This window comes from Dipodomys spectabilis, unplaced genomic scaffold (assembly GCF_019054845.1).
Source record: "Dipodomys spectabilis isolate Male_0828 unplaced genomic scaffold, ASM1905484v1 ptg000002l, whole genome shotgun sequence".
Lineage (NCBI taxonomy): Eukaryota > Metazoa > Chordata > Mammalia > Rodentia > Heteromyidae > Dipodomys > Dipodomys spectabilis.
Genome location: NW_024870679.1, coordinates 53147899 through 53156269, shown reverse-complemented (window position 1 = coordinate 53156269; position 8371 = coordinate 53147899). Strand labels below are relative to the sequence as shown.

The 8371-nt window shown below is 44.9% G+C and overlaps 1 non-coding gene across 1 annotated transcript; it reads right to left on the bottom strand.

The window, feature by feature from the left end:
• Positions 1 to 7829: 7829 nt before the first annotated feature.
• LOC122112872 lies at positions 7830 to 7961 on the bottom strand. Its single transcript, XR_006148290.1, has one exon. It is a non-coding gene; the product is annotated as a small nucleolar RNA SNORA51 (small nucleolar RNA).
• Positions 7962 to 8371: the final 410 nt, after the last annotated feature.

Genomic DNA, 8371 nt, shown 5'->3' with positions numbered 1-8371 from the left:
TCGGCATCCTGCTTTCCCATGAATCCTGGGAACCTCAGCAGGGCTACACTTCTTCCTAGAGAGATGCCTCTGGCCCACTGAGAATCTAGCAGGCCTGAAATTGCCCAGCACAGCCATCTTCTCACACCTATGCTCAGATCCCAGGATCCAGCTTCTCCTGCTCTCTGCGTCCTCAACATAGCAGCTCAAATAGAAGCCTTTGTAGATGACAAAGGCCAAAACACTGCTTACAATAACTAGACACTCAGACAGAACCGACAGCAGAATGGGTATCCAAGGCTACCTAGTAAGGTAAAAAAAAAAAAATTAAAGGAAAAGGAACTTCTCAGGCATGGACACAGCTAGCTACTAGGAAAACAGCCTCCTAAGAGGTGAACCCAGAGGCCCAGCCTCCTTCATCTCTTATAGCCATTTGTTCCTCAGGTCATGGCCTACTAGACAAGAAGCTGGTGAACTAAAGGTCTCTGGATTTTGCCAAACACTAGTGGCTCATTCCTGTAATCCTAGCTACTTAGAAGGCTGAACTCTGAGGATCACAGTTTGAATCCAGCCCATTCAGAAAAGTCCATCAGACTCTTTGCTCCAATTAACCAGCCAAAAGCCAAAAGCAGCTGTGTGGCTCAAGTGGCAAAGTACCAGCAAAAGAGCAAAGCAAGAGTGTGAGGCTCTGATTTCAAGCCCTGGTAATGGCACCAAAAACGAAGCATGGGAAGGGGGGACAGGAAGGCTTTGGCTCGTGCCTGTAAGCCTACTACTCAGGAGACCAAGATCTGAGGATTGCAGTTCAAAATCAGCCCAGGCAGGAAAGTCCATGAGACTCTACCTCCAATTAACCACCAGAAAACAGGAAGTGGAGCTGTGGCTCAAAGTGGCAGGGCATTAGCCTTAAAGCTCAGGGACAGCACCCATGCCCTGAGTTCAAACCCCATGAGAGACAACCCCCCCTCCCCCGCAAAAAAAAGGCACCAGTCAGAACTCACTATTTAAATCTATCTCTGAATTACTATGGGACCTCAGGAGAAGGCTTCACCTTGAACTGTCCACATGGAGTACAAGGACTCTGGTCTGCTATGACTGATCTCACCAGCTCCACAAGCTGGAGAAACACTCCTTAGTGACCACATATCACCCCAGAAGGGGTTGCCACCCCTCCCCCATGTCTCATTCTTGTTTGTCCTTCGGATTAAAGAAAGCAAAGAGACCCAATTCTGAGACAGGCTTTGAGAAGATTTGGAGGACATCTTGGATCTGCCAGGGGATGGTGGACTTGCTGGCTGGAAGCCCCCATGCCTTGAGCCAAGCAATTGTCCCCTTAATTAAAGACATACCCTGGACTATGGAGACGAGACAGCAGTGGGGACTGACTCATTTACACTTGGACCATGAGCCAGGCTGTGCTAAGGAGCCTGCTCTCTGGCACAGAGGAGGAAGTAAACTTTTTTATGGAAATGACTGGAGTATTTCCCCCCTCAGGAAAAGCTTTTTTTTTTTTTTAAAGTAAACCAAATAACCAAGTTACAGGATTCAGCTGTTTATTCAAAACCCAGTAAGTCCAAGCCTCATTCTGTTTCCAACACTAGGCTTCCCTTCTCTGTGGAGTGCAGGCAGTGGGACACTGGAGCAGAAAGGGACAGAATTCCTCCATAAGGATGCAGCCTGGGCAGTGTCCCTGAGGTTTTTCACTCAAGGTTAGCACTCCACCACTTGAGCCACAGCTCCATTTTCCACGTTTTGGTGGTTAATTGGAGATAAATGTCTCATGCACTTTCCAGCCCAGGCTGGCTTCAAACCACAATCATCAGATCTCACTGAGTAGCTAGGATCTGAGGTGTGTGCGATGGACACTTGGCTCAAATGCCTTTTGAGATTTGGCTCAAAGTCTTGCCTCTCTTAGAAGACCAGCCCAATACCCAGATGGGAACGAAACCCCTAGCTATTCCAATGAAGCCTAGGGTAACTGTCAGGACATGTGGTCTCTCCCATCTCACAGTGCTCCTGCCACATATCTAATCCCTCAGGGTCTCCCTAAGGCTTAGCAAGAACCTGGCATACAGTGGGTACACAGAAGAGGTTGATTAAGCTGGTTACAAGGGCATATACCATCTACTCCTATATTACTTAAAAACACAAATGGAGATAATAGGCCTAAGGGGGGGGTGGTAGGATGGAGGGAGGACCCAGCTCATTGTGTTCCCAGTGACCCCAGCAAGAGGCTTGCCAAGCACTGCCACCCCCAAACTGAATAAAGCAATCAGGAGAGCCACATGGATATTTGCATAATGTTTGCATTCAATTTGCTTCTGATTTACATTCAGTGCCCTAGCTTCAGCCAATCCTCTTGGGCAGTTCTCTTGGTGAACATGGTCCTCCTGTCTTAGCAAGTGCCAGCCTGTCTCAGAGCTTCTGAAGTTTCCTCTCCTTAACCTGCCTAGATCTCCTGGGACATCAGCTGGAGCCTAGAGTCCCAAGGATAGAGCATGCCAGACTAGCCAGAATGGTGCCTAAGAACACAGCTATGACAGAGCCCAGAGAACGGTGAGCTTGGACGAGAGATGCCATCAGTGTCGGCCTGCTATCTGTCCCCATTCCCACTCCCATCGTCCCTCAATAAAGGGGAGAAAATCTAAACCAGGATAGAAGAAGAAAGGAAGTTTTTAGGAACTAGGTACTTGAGCAAGGCTTTCAAGGAGGAAGGAGATGGTAAGTGTGGACATGGTGGTGAGACCATTCACACAAAAGATGACCTAAAGATCTGTTCCATGAATCAGACACAAAGCTAATAAATGGCAAATGGTTAACAATGAATTGCATTAATAGATGATGATTGATAAATAATAGGTAATAGGTGATTGATAGAACACAGATCATAGATAATAAATGACAGGAGTAATAGTACAGGTGACAGGTGATAAATGATAGAAGCAATAGACATAGAGCCTGGCTCTGTACTGGGTGTCAGGGATGCAATGATGGGTTAATGTGCTCCCTTTAGCCAGTGAGACAGACAAGCACACAATTAATTAAAATTCAGTGTGACAAAAGCTATACTAGAGAGATACACAAATTGCTGTTGGAGCACAGAGATCAAGAGGATTAATTCAGCTCAAAAAGGATATAGGGAAAGATGTAGAAGAGACAATGCTATAAGAATGACCATTTCAACTGAGTGTCCTGAAAAATATAAAGAAAATAACCAAGGACTAGGTACAGGGAAGAGCATTCCAGGCACAAAAAAAAAATGGACAGAGATATAGCAGGCAAGTGTGAGTGAAAAATAAAAAGGCCCAAAAGAGAATTCCAGTAAGACAGAATAAGTCTAAAACAAATCAGGCCAAGAAGGTTCCTAGTGCATGTAAAACTGCAGGATCTGGAAAAATCCTCTGAGCTAGAAATAGGCTGATGGATGCTTTGTAGAAAATACGTAGTTTCAAGATAATATTTCTAAATTGAAGGCTGGGAAAATGGAGCAGCCATTCAGAGAAAGGGGGTGGCTAAGTTAAAAGTGATATGGAAAGAATATGGTGATGGATGGTGGGTGGATGGATGGATGGATGGATGATTAGATTCAGTACCTTGCTTATTCTTTTTATTAAATTAGCTAAATTGAAGTGGTAAGGGAGTAAATGCTAGTTGCCAGTGGATGGGTCAGCATGCATAATGGCAGGAAGGAGGCAATTGAATAGTTAAATGCAGACAATGGATAACTCTGATATTGGAGAGGAATCTACTCATCTGTAAGATCTGAGGAAAATGAAAACTCTCAGACTGATATAGAGATAATTTCTCACCGGCAGGAGACAGATAGATCCTGTTAATAATAACAGTGGTGATGGTAAAAGTTTACATTTGAAGACATTTTGTTTGTTTGTTTGTTTTTGTTTTTGGTACTGGAGCTTGAACTCAGGGCCTCACGTTCTCACTTAGCTTTTACCACTCAATGCTGGCACTATACCACTTGAGCCACAGCTCCATTTCCAGGATTTTGCTAGCTAATTAGAGATAAGTGTTTCTTGGATTTGTCTGCCTGGGTAGCCATCAAACCATGATTCTGGGCTGGGAAGGTGGCTCAGTGGTAGAGTGCTTGCCTTGCATGCATGAGGCCCTGGGTTTGATTCCTCAGCACCACATAAGCAAAAAGAAAAAAAGCCGGAAGTGGCGCTGTGGCTCAAGTGGTAGAGCGCTAGCCTTGAGCTGAAGAGCTGATGGACAGTGCCCAGGCCCAGAGTTCAGGTCCCACGAACGGACAAAAAAAAAACAAAAAACAAAAAACATGATTCTCAGATCTCAGCTTCCTGAGTAGTTAGGATTACAGGCATGAGAAGATAACTCTTAAACAACTACACACTTGTTTTACTTCTTTGAAAATTTCCAAGGATGTTGAAACTCAAGCGGAATCCCTTTAGTCATCTCATTAAAGTTGTTCAACCATGGTGACACATTAGCCTAACTCTAATTCAACACATTTGGTTCACTCCTGACGTAAGTAAAGGGTGAGCCTCCATTTTCTCCATCTGTCCAAAAATCTTCCCATCTTAGAAAATTTCCAAGACTGAGGTTGAACTGGTCAGGGCACCCAAGGACTATGCCCTGGAAAAGCAAACCCACAACTCAACCCACACTGTTCCTGCAGAGTTCAAATCTCCCTGTGCCCATCCTGTGCCAGCTCAGGCGCCTTCCCCTCTCCACTCTTCACACATTCCCAGTTCTCCTGGCCTAATTGGAAAACATTCCTGTCTCCTCCATCCAGAAGAAATAAAGTTAGCTGTGGGACCTTAATCAAGTCAAGAACTTCTTTGGTCCTCAATTTCTTTGCCTATAAAACAGATTTAATAATCCCAGTGCTTTTATGAGTATGAAATGAAGTGCAAACTATCACTCACTTCTATATTTGTTAAACGTAAATAATTATCTTATGCTGGTTTTTAATTTTCTTTGTGTCCCTCACAGCAAAACATTTAAAAACTTACAGGTATGGTGGTTCACAGCTGTAGTCCTAGATAGTTAGATGATAGAAGCAGGAAGAACAGTTGAAGCTAGAAGCTGAAGACTAGCCTGAACAACATAAAAAGACCCTGACTGAAAAAAAAAAAACTTTCTTAACGCTTCACATTTAAAAAGTAAAAGGGGGTGGGGGGGGAGAGAGAGACAGAGACAGAGAGAGAGGGAGAGAGAGACTGGGATTTAGCTCAGTGGTAGACCACTTACCTAGCATGTTTGAGGCTCCATCTCTAGCACCACAAAAATAATAATTACAATGTTTCACAGTAAATAAGAATTACTTATTTTTAGCCTGGTTACTGGTGGCTCTTTCCTATTATCCTAGCTACTCAGAAGGCTGTGATCTAAGGATGGTAACTCAAAGCCAGCCCTAAGCTAAAAAGCCTGTGAGTCTCTTATCTCCAGTTAATCAGAAAAAAATGAGAAATGGACTGTGATGCAAGTGGTAGAGCACCAGCCCTGAGCAGAAAAAAGCCAAGGGAGAGTGGAGGGGCCCTGAGTTCAAGCCCAAATACACACACACACACACACACACACACACACACACACACACAGAATTATTTAATAAGTTAGGAAAGCAAAGTTTGAAAAAATAAATTATACTTAGGGATTGAAAAAAGAAAGCTAAGACTTAAAATTGTAAATTTCTTGTTTTGCTATGAGTGTGAGGCCAGACTAGCCTAGACTAGCCTCAAACTGGCAATCCTCCTGCCTCAGCCTCCTGAGTATTGGGATCACAGGTGTATGCCACCACCCCTGGCTGGTATTCTGGCTGCACAGTTACTATGGGCATTCTTCCGAACAAGTATTAACTCATATCAGACTCCTGTTCGATAGACAGAGAAAAATGCCCAAATGTTAAATGAGGCACTTAAGGCCACAAAGCTGACAAGCCACAGAATTAGGATTTGAACCCAGACAGCACACTACTCTGGCCATGGGACCAGGTGCCTATAGCTGCTCAGACACTCAGGCCTGTGAGTTGCAAGTCTGAAGATGAATTGAAAGGATATGGATGCCTCCCTGAAGGTTACAAACCTCCTCTAGGACCACCCAGGGCAGGAACCAGGCCACACTCAGTTCTCCACAGACACCCTGCTTCCTTTGCTCCCCAACTCCCAAAGCCTGTCACCACTTACAGGACTTTCAAAGCCCCAGCTTTTCTCCTGTCAGCCCTCCAGCCCTGCCAGTCCTGCATTTTATACCTTCAGCTTTTTACTGGCTCTTGACAAGTGGAAAAAGTATCATTCTCAGGACGTGTGTGTGTGTGTGAGTGCGCGCGTGTGTGTGTGTGTACTTCCTTGCCCACAGGAATAAGCTGACATGCTTGGCCTTCCCCCCCAACACCTAGTTGCATAACACCAGAAGAGACAAGAAGCTGGACAGACACACAGGAGGGAGCTACAGCCTCCTGCCCAGCCACCCCCACCGCGGCATGGGCCACACAGCCCTCTGCGGCCCCATCCTTCCCCCTCTCCTTCTGCAGGGAATTACTGTTGTGGCCTCAAACCCAACCTGGAAAATGTAGCATTCCTGCCCACCTTCCAACCTCATCGCCCACAACTCCCTGGCACAAGCCCTTTTTTCCAGACAAACCCGGCTCCTCATTGATCTCAACACATGTTTCATGCTTTCCTACCTCTGTGCCTTTGCCCACATGGCTTTGCCCCCAGGAATGCCCTCCCTCTCCTCTCCCTGAATCTAAACCTACCATCTTCTGAGGTCCTAGTGGAAAACAAGCACCTGACTAAAAACCCTACTATGTGGTGCCAGGTTCTAAGACAGAGTAGGCCAGGTAAAGTCCCTACTCTGAAAATAATCACTGAAAAGTGAGTACATTAATTGCAAATGGTGACTAGCTTCCTTATTCCTCTTGCCTCTGCCTATGGCCCACTGCTTGGGCCATAGGCAGGGCCTACACAAAGCAGCCCCCACACCCATCTCCATTCTAATTCTCTAAGGCCTTTCACCAAGTCCACCACCACCCCTCCTGGAAAACTTCCAGAACCCCCTGTCTTCAAAACTTAGCCCCACTGGGTCACATGGACTCTTCCTGAGCACTCCTGAACTGGAAATTACTGACTACCATACTGATCCCTCAATATCGGGGGCTCTGACCTCCCTCCTTCCCTTGTCCCAGTGTGTCCACAAAGGTCATCATGTGTGCACATCACAGGAAGGCTGGGGAGCGCCACAATGTCTGCAGGGCACTTTTGAAGTTGTGCCACACTGCTGACCAAGCCTGCAACATCTCAGTGAATACTTCATAGATCAAGAAGTTTCTGCCAGCCACCCATTGGTGCCTGTAATTCTAGATACTCAGGAGGCTGAGATCTAAAGACCAGGGTTCAAAAACCGTCCAGGTAGGAAAGTCCTTGAGCCTTATCTCCAGTTAACCACCAAAAATTTGAAAGTAATCTGTGGCTCAAGTAGTAGAGCACCAGCCTTGAGCAAAGAAAGCTAAGAACAGAGCCCAGGCCCTGAGTTCAAGCCCTAGGACGAAAAAGAAATTTGTGTTAAGCAGTGTCATTCCTATAGTTCAAGTCTATTATCATATATATATATATATATATATATATATATTCCTATATGTCTTGCTATCTATCTATCTATTTATATAGATAGATAGACAGACAAAATGATAAAGCAGACAGACCCAGTTTCAACCAGCAAAAATCATTTCCTGGGCTGGGTGTATATCTCAGCAGCAGAATGCCTACCTAGCACATGAAAGCCCTGGGTTCTATCCTAAACACCACAGATCATCTCTTCATTTACTGTCCCTAAAACCACCCATTCAAGAACTGGAATGACAAAAAAAAAAATGTTCCCCATGTCTCCCCATTCACAATACAGAGCAGACACAGGGTCTGTGCCAAGGTCTATATGGGGTAGATTTACTCTTCCTCCTCTTTCTATACAGTCAGTGTGAGAACACAACCTGTGATAAGCACCAGAGGCAGACAAAAAAAAAATTTTCACAAACAACTATTAGTCAAAATAACTTGAAAAGACAAGAAAATTCAAGTGAGGGAAAGGGGTGGGATCAGTTGTAGGCAATGTCCTTTGTAGAGAACATTTAGAAGGAGGACAAAGCTAAGTCAAGCTCTGTTAATTCTGACAAGCACTGAGGAAGGAGAAAATAATGACAAGCTAAGCAGAGATGTGGTTGTGTCTTAAATTCTTGGGCAAATTATTTAGCTTTCTTGTGGTATTAGCTCCATAGAAGTTACTAATAGGCCTGTTTTCAAAAAGGATGATGAGGGATATGAATTGGTAGACGTGAGAAGGGCTTTTAGTATTGCATGGAATGGAGACATTCTTTTTTCTAGACACTCCATCATATTCTCCTACAACGATCCTACCAGATGAC